Below are 14,508 nucleotides of genomic sequence, written 5' to 3' on the forward strand. Positions count from 1 at the left end.
TGAGTCTCTGTGACATATTAGGAGGATTTTATGGCCAGTTGCTTTAGATTTATTACATAATGCACCTTTAAGTTTTTTTTTCGATGTCCATATGAGAAATTAATGACTGTAACATTTAATGCCTTTTTTGGATTTGGGAAAATATATTAGTTAATAAATGAGTGTGATATACACTTTGATTTTCAAAAAGCCTTTAAAGAATATAGGAATTTGTGGTTTTCTGTGCAAATCCTTGGAGAACTTGCTTGGCATTTTCACTGTGCAGTACATGTTCAAAACTAGATGTGCTTAGGGGATGAAATGCAGCATTTGACAGTTGATGTTTATTTGCCCTGGGCAAACACATTATCCTCTGCATTCCTTGTAGTCGAACTGATAAAAAAATATGAATTGAGTCCTAATTAGCATAGTTGACTTAATGATGAGCACTGAGTAGGTTTTCTTCCTCCTGGCAGAGTAACTCTTGATTGTCAGCATAATGTGTGTACTTGGCTTTGACGGGTAAACATCCTGCCTCAGCTCTTTTTTTCTGAGCAGGTTTGGAATCTTTTTTTAACACCCACCCACATACACACTGTGCCACTTTTTTTTTTTCTCAACATATATATATATATAAAAAAACATCAACATCTGGTCTGGAACTTTATGAAATCAGCAGATGCATGCTGAAGGAACATAACTGTTGTGCATTTAGCAACCACATAATATTGTGTTAAATGTTAATGGTTCGATTATTTGAATGTAGCTTTTTGTATACTGTTTTTATGCGTATAGCAAACAAGCATTGTTGTTGACAGTATGTTGCTTAACTGTAATGCCAAAGAAAAAGGGTGGGATATTTGCAGGATTTGCTGTTTCTGAACAGATTTAAGCAAGGAACAGTGCATTAATAGAGTAATGCTTTACCTGCTACCAAGCCAGCATTGTATCATGTTTTATTTTTTGCCATCCAGGGTAAAAATGTTTACCCTGAAACATTTATTTTTCTGTACACTACTCAGTCTTCAAAGAAGTGTTATTTCCATCCATCCATTAGCACCCACTGACCCCATGAGGGTTACAGGGCTGCTGGTGCTAATCTCAGCTGACATTAGTGATGGGATCGGCAGTTCATTTGAGTGTACTGAATCACTAGAATCCGTTCATTAAAATTATTTGTTCAAAAGATCACCGAATCATTCAGTGCTTAGCAGGAGCCCAGTGCCCTGCTTTGTGACTCACGTCCTCCCTGAGTGCAGTTCGTTCGTGCCGCGGGTCAGTGAGTGTCCTCAGCAACAGTTCACGAGCTCTCTCTGTCTCAGTTTGTTCGTGAATCATGACTGAGTCAGTGACTGACAGCGCGAGTGATTCACAGAACGCGGCAATTTCACTCCTGGCCGCCACGCTCGCTGTTGAGCTAAACTGAACTAGAAAGGAACGAAGTTCCTGGAAAGTGATCCCAGTCCCAATGATTCGTTCTTTCAAACGAATCATTCATGACCGACACAACACTAGCTGACATAGGGCAAAAGGCAGGGTATACCACAATTAATATTCTCCCTAATTTAGGCTTGACTATGCAAACTTGTCTGTGTGTTCCATCACCTATCATTGGAGCAGATGGGTGGAGTTGCAGATGGACTGGACAGCAATTGGTAGCTCCAGTTGTCTCACTCCCAACAGAAGAAGACAAAGAAACTCTCCCAGTCCATGCTAAGTAGCAGTTTGTGATTTTGCTTGTGATCTTGTTTGTGATTTTGATTTTGCGTTTTTTAGAAACCTCGTCTACATGGAAATTGGGCTCAGGTCCTTAGCTTCTACAACTGATGTCTCATTCTCACCGTAGGTTTGTTTTTACTCTTGTCTTGGTACACTAGGTATAACGATGCTGTACCGCCATGTCATTTTTGTTTTCCTTAAAGGAAAGAGTTCATTTTAAGTGGGATTGTATTCCTGTATTTGACTAATAAGTGGTTTATCTCTTTCTTTTCAAGAGTCCTTTTTCATTTGCTTTCCATTTTGTTTGAACAGCATCCTCTCCCAATTTTTTGTTGTTTGCTAGATTATTTTGTGAGTTTATCCTCAACTCCTTTGTAAAACAAATTATTTTGGTTTGTGTTTAACCATATTATATCTTGGTTGTTTATGTTGCTTCTCTTCCACCCCTAATAAGCTGGGACATAACAGTTATATTGTTGACACATGATATTTTGACTTCATGATTAATGCAGACTGGATCTGTTTGATATGATCAATTCAGAAAATTAAATGCTGACATCACAAGACTGACATGTCATGTGCAGGGGAAAGGGGTTCTGGAAAATTCCACTTGGTGAAAGTGGCAAATGAATAAGCATCTCTTTATTTGGCGTCCTCCACGTGTGATGGCAGACAGTGGCAACTGGGAGATTAGCTCAAGGGACAAAGAGCTAACGGCTCGGACAGACAACAGTCAGGCAGGTTGGGAGCTACCCAACACGGTACCACGCTGTAGAAACTGCACGATCTGGTGATGAGTGGCTGGAAATCCAGAGGCTTTATGGATTGGGTCTGATTCTGGAAATGAGTTTCACCTGGTGCTGCCTGCAAGAGAGAGTTAGCCACGCCCACAAACAGACAAGGGGGAAGAAACAGGAGGAACAGACGAAAAACAGAAAACAAACAGAGGCGAAGGAGGGGCTGCCATGAAGTGAGTGATGACATGTATAGAGACATCAAAACTTGGTAGTAGACATGAATCTAAGCAACACAGGAGTGGAAAAAATATACTTTTTTTCACATTTGGAGTCAAATAACATAAGATACCAAATTAGATTGTCACAGGCGGGTTTTGAACCCACGACTCAAAGCACAACTGCAGGTAATGCAAAACATATTGAGAGGTAACGCAAAATATTTCAAGGTAGCGCAAATTTATTGCAAGGTAATGCAAAATAATGCAAGGTAGTGCTTTCTCTAGATCCACAAAGACACTAATGTTCAAGAAATCATCTAAACCAGTGAGTGATGCTGTGCAACAGATTTCATAACGATTTGAGGAACTTCTGAGGAAAACCACAGGAAGTGGTAAAAACATGTTCGGGTAATCCAAAAACCTTATTTTTCTGTCTGACTAAAAGAAACTCAAGCTCAATGATATTAAAAAGAAGACAGCACGACATTTTTTGGACAGATTTTAATGCACTTTTGCCAGCTTTGCAACCATGAATTTATTGGTCGGTGATGTGGAGATAAAAACCTGTTCATTTCAACCATCATTGGGTTGGTAAGGGGAGAAGACCACACAACGTTGCACAGATGGACTGCGTTTTTGTTTTGTGTGCCTCCAGGCTGTGGAGAAGAACGTGTCTTCAGATGGACGGATGGAAGAGCATTTTGTCAAAGGAGGATTTTTCCAACTGGCACCAGGCCATGGCGAAATTCAGTTTGCATGAGATATTGCAAGTACACAGAGATGCTATTCACAAACTCTCTGCCTTACAGAAAACACTATTAAGTGCCCTTCTTTCTGATACACTCGCAAAAGAATGATGGTAATGGATTGGAAATTCTGTTCCTACCCATTGCTTTTGTAGAGGCTTTGTATCTTATCTTATGCATTCAGATAAAAATGTTCCTGGGAACTATCATCATTAATGTTGAGTATCCAACACACTTATCAAAGAAATACTTTTTTTTTTTTTTTTAATTATCATTATTAATGGTTTGTTGTCATTATTGCTCCACTGGTTGAATTGGAAGTATTTTGTCTGATGATAGAGAGAAGCCTGATGAACCTTGTTGGCACCAAACACAAAGCTTGAATTTTACATATCACTGCTGTGCAAAAAAACCAACTTAAAAACAACTTATTTCTGTAGGAATAATAGCATTTATTTTGAAATATGACATTGAAAATGTGAACATATACCAGACATGCACAGTAAAGATAGATAGATAGATAGATAGATAGATAGATAGATAGATAGATAGATAGATAGATAGATAGAGTGTTTGTTTGTTTGTTCTGAGATGACTTCTAAAAGACAAGTGTCTAATCACAGTGGTGAGTTTCTTTGGCCTGTTTTTCAGGGTAACCTTCACCTGACACCATGTTCGTTGAGATTCTTCCGAATGGTAGCTTGTATATCAGTGTTCATGGCCCTCTCCTCTCTTTTTTTATCTGCTTTTTTTTATCAGTAGTATCATCTGACTCATCATTCATCTACACATTGATCTTCCTCTCAGCAGCAGCAGCAGCAGTAAAAATAGCAACAAATAACATTTTAGTGTGTGTTGGACCCTGTGTAAGCGCTTGTGTGTGTGTATTCTGAGTGGCTGTGCACCTATAGACTAGTGCAGGGGTCTGCAACCTTTACTATGAAAAGAGCCATTTTTGTCCCCTCTCCAGCCAAATAAAATTAATCTGGAGCCGCAAAAATTTGACCCATAAAATTAAGATTATATCACATATAGGTTTTTTTTTAATACAGATATATTATAAGAATGAGTTTGTTGCATTAAGAACTACACAAATAAAACCGTTGACATTTCATTGCGGTTTATAGCCAACATTTTATCCAAAGATGGACAGGACATAATGATGTGATGCACAAATTATTAAAACAATTTCAATATCACCTTGATTTCTAAATAAGAGGTGTTCACTTTGAAAGAAGAGAATGAATATGAAATAAAAATAAACTGCTCTTATTCAAAGTTACTACAAAGGGGCCACAACAGAAGGCTTGAGGAGCCACATGTGGCTCTAGAGCCGCAGGTTGCATACCCCTGGACTAGTGCATGCAAGACAAGGGCAGACGCTAATACTTGTGTAGTGCTTTATCTATTTTTTATGTCATATAATTACATGCTAGCAATTAAAAGGAATGTGTGACATGTTACATTAACCAATGATTAACTAGTTGCCTAATTGCTCAGTGGGGCAATGTTCTGTTATTATGTATGTTTACTGTAATGCTTTATACAGTATATACACACACTGTATTTAATTGATTTTAAATAGTAGGTAGGTTATCCATTATGCAATTTTTTCACAAGTTGTTTTGAATAAATGCACAAAATGTTAATGTTTCCATGAATGTTTTAAAAGTGACTGATGAAAGGTTCAGGTTCAAAGTTATTATTACAAAAAAAACAAACATACAAAAAAAAAAAAATCAGAGCACAGTGTTCCATCGAGAGTACTATTTAAAACAATGAATATAATAATACTACAAAATAACATGGCATATGTTTCACTGCGCCAATACTACCCTTAAATGGGACATATTATGCAAAATCAACTTTTGAATCATTTGAATACTTATATTTGGGACTCTGGAGGCCCTATTAGTAGGCAAAGTGCGAACAAAGATGACTCATTCATGTTTTTGTGGTCCGCCTCAGTCTAAGTGCAGGAGATAAAAAATGCAATGTTGACCTCTGCATTCACTGTTACATCACAATGAGGCAATTGTTGTCTCCAAGTGCTCTAGAGTTCTCCACAAACTTCCAGCCTCAGAGGATTTACGTGTCCAGTGGATACATTTTATATTTGACGGCAATGTGCCGGCTAGAGTCGGCAAATTATGGCTTTTCCAAATGCTAACTGCTGTTAGCTGCTGGAGCCTCAGTGACGTAGTTTCCTGTGTCTCATTTGCATTTAAAGAGACAGGCACTCAAAAGCGAGCGTTCTGAACGGGGCTGTTTTGGCAGGGTGATTGAACTGCTGTGGTGCTTCATCCTTAAGGTATTTTGACCAAAGCATGTCACAGACATGTTCATTAGGACACCAGAGAACTAGGTGAACTTGTAGAAATAGGTTATAATATGTCTACTTTAAACACTAACACCCTAGCTTTATATGTCAGGTTCACACTGGATCCATGTGCAGTGCACAATTTGTTGCAGTGCTGATCTGCTGTGTCAGCTCTGTTCTGTTCACACAGGGAGTGTGTCTGTCGCACACCTACTGCTGTGCTGCTTCTGCCACATTAAACATAAAGTTTGCCTTTTAAATACTGCACTAAATACCAGGACTTTTCAGTATGAAGGCACACATCATCCTGTTTCTGTTCAGTGGATACAGAGTCTGTATTTTTCCAATCCTGTCTAAATACAGTGTCTGCTCTTACTTGTGTACAAAAACAGAGTTGTCAGTGAAATCACATTTTTATTGATTGGATTAATAGGGTGTTTCATCAATTTTCGTAGTGCATCTGAGTAGAACTATAAAGGCACAGGGGGATTCAAACATTGTATTTCAACAGTGTTGTTTGGACATTTCATGTCTCCTTTACTGTAGGGCAAGTAATTTTGTAATTGGTTATATATAAATGTATAAGAAGAAAGAAAAAGAGAATGTGACAAGGAACGAAAGGAAAGGTGTAAGTATTTATATGCACAAGGATGGGACAGACAAATAGATACAGGTGAAGCTCATTAAGGTGGGGCAGGTAATGAGGTACCAGAGAGTGATGAAGTGGTATGAAACACGAAACAAGAGGCTACAATCCAAACAAACCGGAAGTGTCAAAATAAAACAGGGAACCAAACACCAGTAACTCAAAAGACAAGTGATCAGGCAAATTATAGTCCCACCAGTCAGGAGTCAGTGTTCGCGAGTCGGAGTGCTGGACAGCAGATGCGGCTTACAAAAAATGTCCATAAGGCTAGGCTATATAGTCTCTGTTGGGTCCATACAAGTCAGATTGTACTGTCAAGGATGTAATGTTGGTCCCAAATGCAGGGCAACAACTCACAAGTGAGTACAGGTAAAAAAAAGTCACATAGTCCAAATAAATCAAAGAAAAAACAAAGTTTATGGTACAGGATTGTGACAATAAAAGGTTAGAATACACCGTAAATCTAACTTCAATGTTGATGTGCCACTATGTCAGTCTCACTGGCTTGAAACAGCTTTGTGCCAAATCTATTGTGTGAGTGTCATCAGTGTTTTATGCACGTGGTACATAGATATAGTCTGCATGCAACAACTCAATTCCCACACTGCCCTTCAATCATGGGAGCAATCGCTGTCCGTTGGTTGGTCTCTGAGCTGTAACACAGGATCACATCACAATCATAACCATCATAAATCTTAATGAAAAGGACAGACAGCTAATAAAACTGGTGTTTCATGTTTCAACATAAACAATACAGAAATATTGAGCTATAATTGTGGTTTTGGTACTTTGTATTGTACATGTAATATAATACCCACAGTTGTCTTCCCATCTATTCCACCTTCAAGTGTACATAACTGCAAAAGATAATACTTTCCTCTCTCTTTTATTTCTAATATCTCTCACTTCACAAACCTTATCATGATAAGTTTCTGTAGAGCTAGCTTGGCACCACCAGTAGTTCATGGGTGCAATGAGACTCCACTTGTTGGTTTCGGGCCTATAGAGACCTGCACTGCTGCAACGAATGTGGTCATCATAGCCTCCCATGGATCCATTCAACACTGTCACGCTCACACAGCTTTGCCAGTAATACATTGGTGACACATCACGGCAGGTGTGTGTTCCCAGGTCAAACTTGCTCACAGTGTTGTAATACATCACCAAGTCACAACCACCAACAACGTAGACATACCCACCGAGGAAAGCAGTGCTGTGAAAGGCCAGAGGATATTCTAAAATTTCTTCAAACCAATTGCGTTCTTTGACACCTACTACAGGCAAGAGGACATCACTGGACAGATGAGGACAAGTGAGAGGGGTGTGGAAAGTACTACAGTGTTTTTGTCTCATGTGGTGCATTATTTGTGTGGCATTGCTGACCATTTGATTGCACTCATACCTTTTTCTTACCTGCTCCTGAGAGAAACACGGAGTCGCCGCGGATTCCAACTCCTCCGGAATCACTGCCTCCTGTGACTCACCAGATCCTTCTTTTCCTCCACACCGACGAAGCAGCAACCGCCCTCCACGATCCTTGTGGACATCCGTGCTCCTCCCTGCTACACCTGCGAGTGAGTCCGTTCCTTGAGAACACCCGGACGAACACTGTTGCCACGAAGGAGCCGCTGTTGGGATCTGGCCCAGCTGCATTCCGTTCCCCTCGTACATTCATATCGTATATTTTCATGTTAGCACTTGTAAACCTGGTAGCTAATAAAATCTCTTATTTTACTTACCTACCGTTGTCCTGTCTGCATCCGGGTCCTCCTCCTAAACATCTTGGTTTCCCTTTAAAGGGAAACGTGACAGTAGGTCTAATTATGAACTGCTTGCCAAGACCATCCAGACCAGAGGACAGAATGTGTTAACTAACTCTAATTTAAGCAACTGTAGTGTTTAGGGTACAGTAAAGCAGCCAATGCTTTCCCCAAAGAACCAAGCAAAGCATTAGGGTGCTGTAATCTGGAAAACACCATTTGTTTAATTCTGAATGTGCACAATAAGCACCGATAGGATGACAGAAAGTCAGTGCACCTTTGAAAAAAAGCACAACACAGTGCCTTTGTTGCTCTCAATGTTTCTGCTAAATCCACAAAAGGACAAACACAGAGCAATTCTTCCTGACATTGAACGCATCTCTATCCACGATTTCTGTGAGCTCTTTCAGAGTGACCTGCAGGAACTCTTCAGAGGGAACCACCTCCTCAACGTTATCAGTGATGTGGCAGTAGGTTCTACGTTATGGCCCTCAAAACCTATCATTATTTACTCACATTTAATTATACAATAATTAACTACAATGACATGATTTTTTTTTTTTTAAATGCTCCTACAGACCTCTTTTTGGAAGGCAGTTTGAGGACATGTGGTCACATTCCTGAACTGCATGAACACAATCCCCAGAATAGCACTTGAAACTTTGTGTCCTTGATAAAGTTGCCCCCATTGCTGTTTTTACATTGAAGTGGTCAGATGAAGGATCTTTGCTCTACTGACACTTCCATTATCTAGACATTACAAAAGACAAGTGATATTTGGCCTGTAACCCTTAGAATCATTGCACTAACCTGAACTGGACTGGTGTGTGGTCCCCAACATGAACAAGACTGAATCAATGAGCAATTATTATACAGCTGAGAAATCATTGGTTGATCCGACCTGTCTCACATTCCCTTGAGCAACTTAGCTCGAACATGCTGATGGTTGTTATTGTTTCCCGTGTTTACAGACATGCGGTGTATAAATAAGAATATGCTGAGACATGACATTAAAAAAATATATTAAGTATTACACCTGAGTTCAGTCACGTCCCAGTGGGCCTGGGTCAGGAATCCAAACTTACTACTACTGTATCTTACTAAATCTAGTAAGATTGAGATCATTTTATTGCATTGAAAACTCTTATCACAGCTTTCATAAACACAGTTCATACTGTATTTCAGATGCCATGTTTGGCCTATTTCTCAATTCAATTGCTCAGAGTTCAGTCGTGGCTGGAAAGGGAATAAAAAAGCCATTTAAATTATCTAATGATAATACACATCTGTGACTAAAAAAAACTGGCTTTCAGGGACCCAGAATACAGTTCATTGCATTAGGCAGGTCAATAAGTACAGAGCCATTTAATTTCTCTTATCTCCATAATTACACATAATCTCCCGGTCTGTCAGTATACTATACTGTAAGATAAAAATAAGGGGGTTGGGTTGTTTTCCCGCAGGGACAGAATGATTTAACCAGGAGGCTTTGCATTCCCTTTTAGATCTTGTGGATAAGGCACAATTCCTCAATCTAGCATTTCAGATATCTGTCACCCAAAAATAAAACTTCGTATGAGCACATTGCATGTCAGTCAGATGAGCAGAAGGATTTATAGAGTTGTTACGGATCCATGATAGAGTGATAACTTGTTTTTATGATAATGTGATAATGTTTCCTTTAACTCTCCAATTTCCTGTTACGTCAACATTGTATCACCAAAAATGTTTTGTGGTGTTGTTTTTCTGTTCAGCACAGTTTAGCTTGTGTTTGTCTTCCATTTTCACAGCAAAACAACACAACACTGTCCTTAGTCCTGAAAGGCCAAGAGGACATTCAAAGTGGGTCTGAGGACCCGGAAATATCCCACCATATCAGTTCTTGCAATTGCACTACTGTATGCTCACCAGGCTGCTTGAAATTCCAACTCATTGCTGGTCCCTGAGGAAGGGCTTTATACAGTGTAAACCCACAGAGCTCCAGCTGTCATTCTGCCATCCTGGTTCCTTTGTCAAAGGTCCCCTTAATCAAATAGACAGCATATCCCATCTCTCCATGCATACATATGCATGAAGTCCCAGATTTGATAAATGACTTTATAGTCTTTGCAAAAATAACAATCTGACATCTGAAACATGCACAATGTGGGAAAGCAACACATGAACCACACTCAGCTGGGATAGAAATCTTGAGCTGGTTTGTCATTGGAGCACATCTGACAGCCTTTATGTCATGTTACTCTCTCATACACTGTGAGCAAAATACATGTATTAATGTAGAAAAAAGATAGTTCCAATGTTGCATCAATGACTTATAGCACAACACTGATGATGGTTTTATGGTCTATTAATGCTATTCTTTACCATTTTACATCACTAGGGTTTGCTTGCTTTCCTACAGAGCCCCAGATATGACATAAGGGAAATTTGTGGCCACAAAATATTAATTTGTGCGCATGTCATGTCTGAAAAAGCTTAATTTGTGTAATATTTGTATTATGAAACAGCCTTGCATATATCAAATCACATTCTTGCAACTCAATTCTAAATGTAGGGCCTTGAATGTAGCATCAAAAATAAATGTATATGTTATTATATTTAGGTTAAGAATCTGGGTTAGACACAGCACAGTCAAAATGCCTTCAAAAGCTATTATGCTACTCTAGTGCTGCCAGTAGAATGTGTGTTTGAGCAAATATCCCGTGTGGTATTGTGGAAGCATCTCTCTGAAATATTTGCCTAATTGTTTAATTGGAAAAAACAATTAATAACAAAAAACATTTTATTTATAGAACATAAAAAAATGATAGAAAGTAACAAAGTTTATGAACCTAGTGACCATAATGAGAAACCGTAGTTTCATAGAGAACGAAGAGGTCAGAGTAAAAATCTCAGTGAAGTTCTGCACAAGATGCTTGGACATCTACAATCTGCATATTCAAAGCTTGTCATCACATCACAATTTAATTTTTTTTTTTTTTTTAAAAAGGACAGGATTTAATCCCATAAGAGACAACTGACCTTGAACACTTAACCCTGTAATGTTGTACCACTCAGTGGCGCTCAATGAGAGCTTAACATTCACTTGGTACATGTGTGACCTTGATAGCTGTAGTCAGCCCTGAGAATATAAATATTTCACAGGTTTGACATTATTAGTGTCAATGAAAATGTGTGACCCTAATATTAGAACTGAGTTTTCTAAACAGACAATAATGTTCATTTCTGTAGATTATAATAAGTAGTAGTAATAGTAGCCATATAAATAGCATGTAAAGCTCACTTTTCTAATGCCGCTTGTGAGTTGCCTTCCTTACATGATTATTATACTGTCCAGGAAAACATTGCATCTCCAAAATGTAGAATTTCTTTATCTGATAGACTATAGCAGTGAAAACCAACATGGTGCCCATGAGCACCTGGTACATTCTTAGAAAATAAGGGTTTTCCTTCTTTTCTTTTCCTTTCCTTCTACAAGGGCTGAGGTACTACCTGGAACCATTTGCTTCTGAAAAACCATTTCCCAAAGAAACGTTTTTTCAAGGGTTCTTGGTAACACTAATGGTTCCAGTAAGAACCATTTTGATCCAGAGTACCCTTTAAACCCCTTTCATTATAAAGGGGTTTAAAAGGGTTCTTGGTGGAACCCTCCAAATGGGTTCCAGGTGGGACCTTTATAAAAAGGTTCTACTTCAGTTCTACTTCATGCCCCTAAAGGGACATGGGGAAATCTCGTGCTCACAAGTATCTTGTGAGTACTTTCTCTTTTTGTTCCCCCATGTCCCTTTTGGGGCTCCGTAGGTTTGCAACACGGAAAAAAAAAGTTTTCTGTCCTGCCACTAACTACATCATAAATAAGAATAACACAATTCCTTGAAATCCTTGCACATTGATCCACGTTGTGAATGAAACGTTCTAAAAAGAAAAAGAAAAGACTCAAAAACACAGCATCTACTGACATGAAGATTACAGAGAGAAAGAAACAGACAAAGCAACCCCCTTCTACCCCTACAATCACACACACACATTTATCCTGGCATGTTATGAATCTGTAAATCCTGTTATAGCATGGTCAAAAAAAATGCATGCATGACAAAGCCCTGAAAGGATATCACACTGCAGCAGATGCTCCGCTTCAGTGTAGAACTGCGTCCCTTGACAAGGTTCCCACGAGCTGGGTTCATTGACATCAGCGCTCTTGGGACAGACATGGAATAAGAGCTGTATAGTTTCTGCCTCACTGTCCTTCCAGCGGCACCGGTCTCAACTTATTTAATCTGCAAGGTGAAGACGAAGATGAACTTCAAAGCACATTTAGGAAAGAACAAAGATGAGTTTGTACAAATAGAGAAGCAGTCAAATGGTGCAAGCAAACATGATACAATAAGTACAATTTACCAGTAATCCAAGGCACTGAGCATGAACTCTGTTAGCTTAATCCCTAAAAGCTAAAAAAAAGAAAAAACACCATCATAACACAATGAGTAGAATACAGGGAACATGAGCAGGAAATACATGCAAACATAACAATCTGAACAAATGGATAAACAAAATTAACCAATGCAGACACTCGAGCACAGAGGCTAAATACACTTTAGGGATAATCAGACACAGGTGAGACAAATAGGACACAGGTGAATCACATGAGGGCGATCAACAGGGAAGACAGAACAGGAAGTCAAACTTAACAAGGTACGCATACTAGGAGGAAATCCCCCGAAATATAATTGTAACCACAATGAAACCACCTCTCAAATACACTTGAGTAAAGTTATGAGTACTCCCCAAAAATCATACTCGAGTAAAGTACAGATCCCTCAAAATTGTACTTAAGTACTGCCCTCAAGTAAATGTATTCCGTTACTGTCCGGCTCTGGAAACCACAAACTGAGCTAAAACCTCAAGGTAAAGAAAATAAATAAACAAAACAAATCTTAACAGAATAAATGTCCAACAAAAGGTGTCTGGATAAGGGCAACATGCTTTCTGGTATGCAAAGGCCACCATATTTCATGTTGCACTTGGGAAAGTGCACATAAGAGTCCTCCATTTTATGTCATGTATTGTAACACAAACATAAACAATATAAAAGTGGACATAATTGCAAAAAAACTAGTACAATTTGATGCATTTTTCGTGTTCCTAGGAAAAATGAAACTTGCGGAACAACAAGCTATACGCCAAATCCAAGATGGCCGACTTCCTGTTGAGTTGAGGTCATGGTGTCAAGAGGATTTTTTGTTCGTCTTGGGCCTTAGGCACTTGACCTGTGGGGGCGCTACAGAGAGATTTTGCATTGGTTTTTTGGCAAGTGCAATATTTTATAAACATTTTTCACCAGTTCTGATGTGCGTGGCAATTTTCAGTTCGTTTTCACGCACGTTTAGGGGGTCAAATTCAAGATCAAAGCGTCAGGAGGAAAATAATAATAATAACAATTCTTACAATTTCAATAGGTCGTCGCACCCTTGAGCGTGAGGTCCCTAATAAAGTAAAATAAAAAAAAGTATATGAAATAGGTGTGAATGGAAGTCTTGGTCATTTTTCAAAGTAAAAGCACTCCACTGTTCCAGTTCTCTGATGTCATTAATTTATTTCAACATGTTTTTTTGTTTTGTTTTTTTTTACTGTGAAAGTTATTTAGATGAGTATTAATTTAAAAGTATATTTTATAATGTTTTGAAACATTTCTATACTTTATACTATTATATTATATACTGTTAAGGAAGGATTTTGGTTACACTGTTCAAATGTAAGGTATTCGATGCATTCTTCACAGAGGGAGAGAGAGAGAGAGATGGAGAGAGAGAGAGGTGGAAAGAGGGAGGGGTCTGGGCTGGTCCAGACAGTCGCTCCTTGTGTACCTCACACACTCGCAGCCTCCGCGCATCACAGAAGGGAAGCCTCGCTGACGCTGTTCCCGGTCAGTCTCACAGCACACCGGCTCCATCACCACCGCCGTCACTCTCCTCTGCTCTCCGGCGTCTCTGAAGCTCTATCCGTTCTGTTCAAGGCGACCATTATATGTAAAAAACGCTCTTGTGGCACACGGATTGTTTTCTCTGTCCCTGACGGAGGGAAAACCAGCCGCGACCCATGGACGTGGAGCGCATCATGAGAATACTACAACTGCCAACAAGGTATGACGGACATTCGCTCCTTAATGTTACTGCATTTCTACGCTTTTTTTTGCAGACTGCACTGAAACAGACTGTTTACAACACGAGCCTGGCTGGGTGGGATGCTCATTTCATTTGTTCCGTATTTTCTTATCGCAGCATTAGTGTGAAATGTCTGCATGGCTGTAAATTCTCTGACCTGATGCCTGTTCCCGCTGCAGCATCCTCGGTTATTATGTTTATGTTTATTCTTATCCTTATCAT

Source organism: Microchirus variegatus, assembly GCF_963457635.1.
Source record: "Microchirus variegatus genome assembly, chromosome: 14".
Classification (NCBI taxonomy): Eukaryota; Metazoa; Chordata; class Actinopteri; order Pleuronectiformes; family Soleidae; genus Microchirus; species Microchirus variegatus.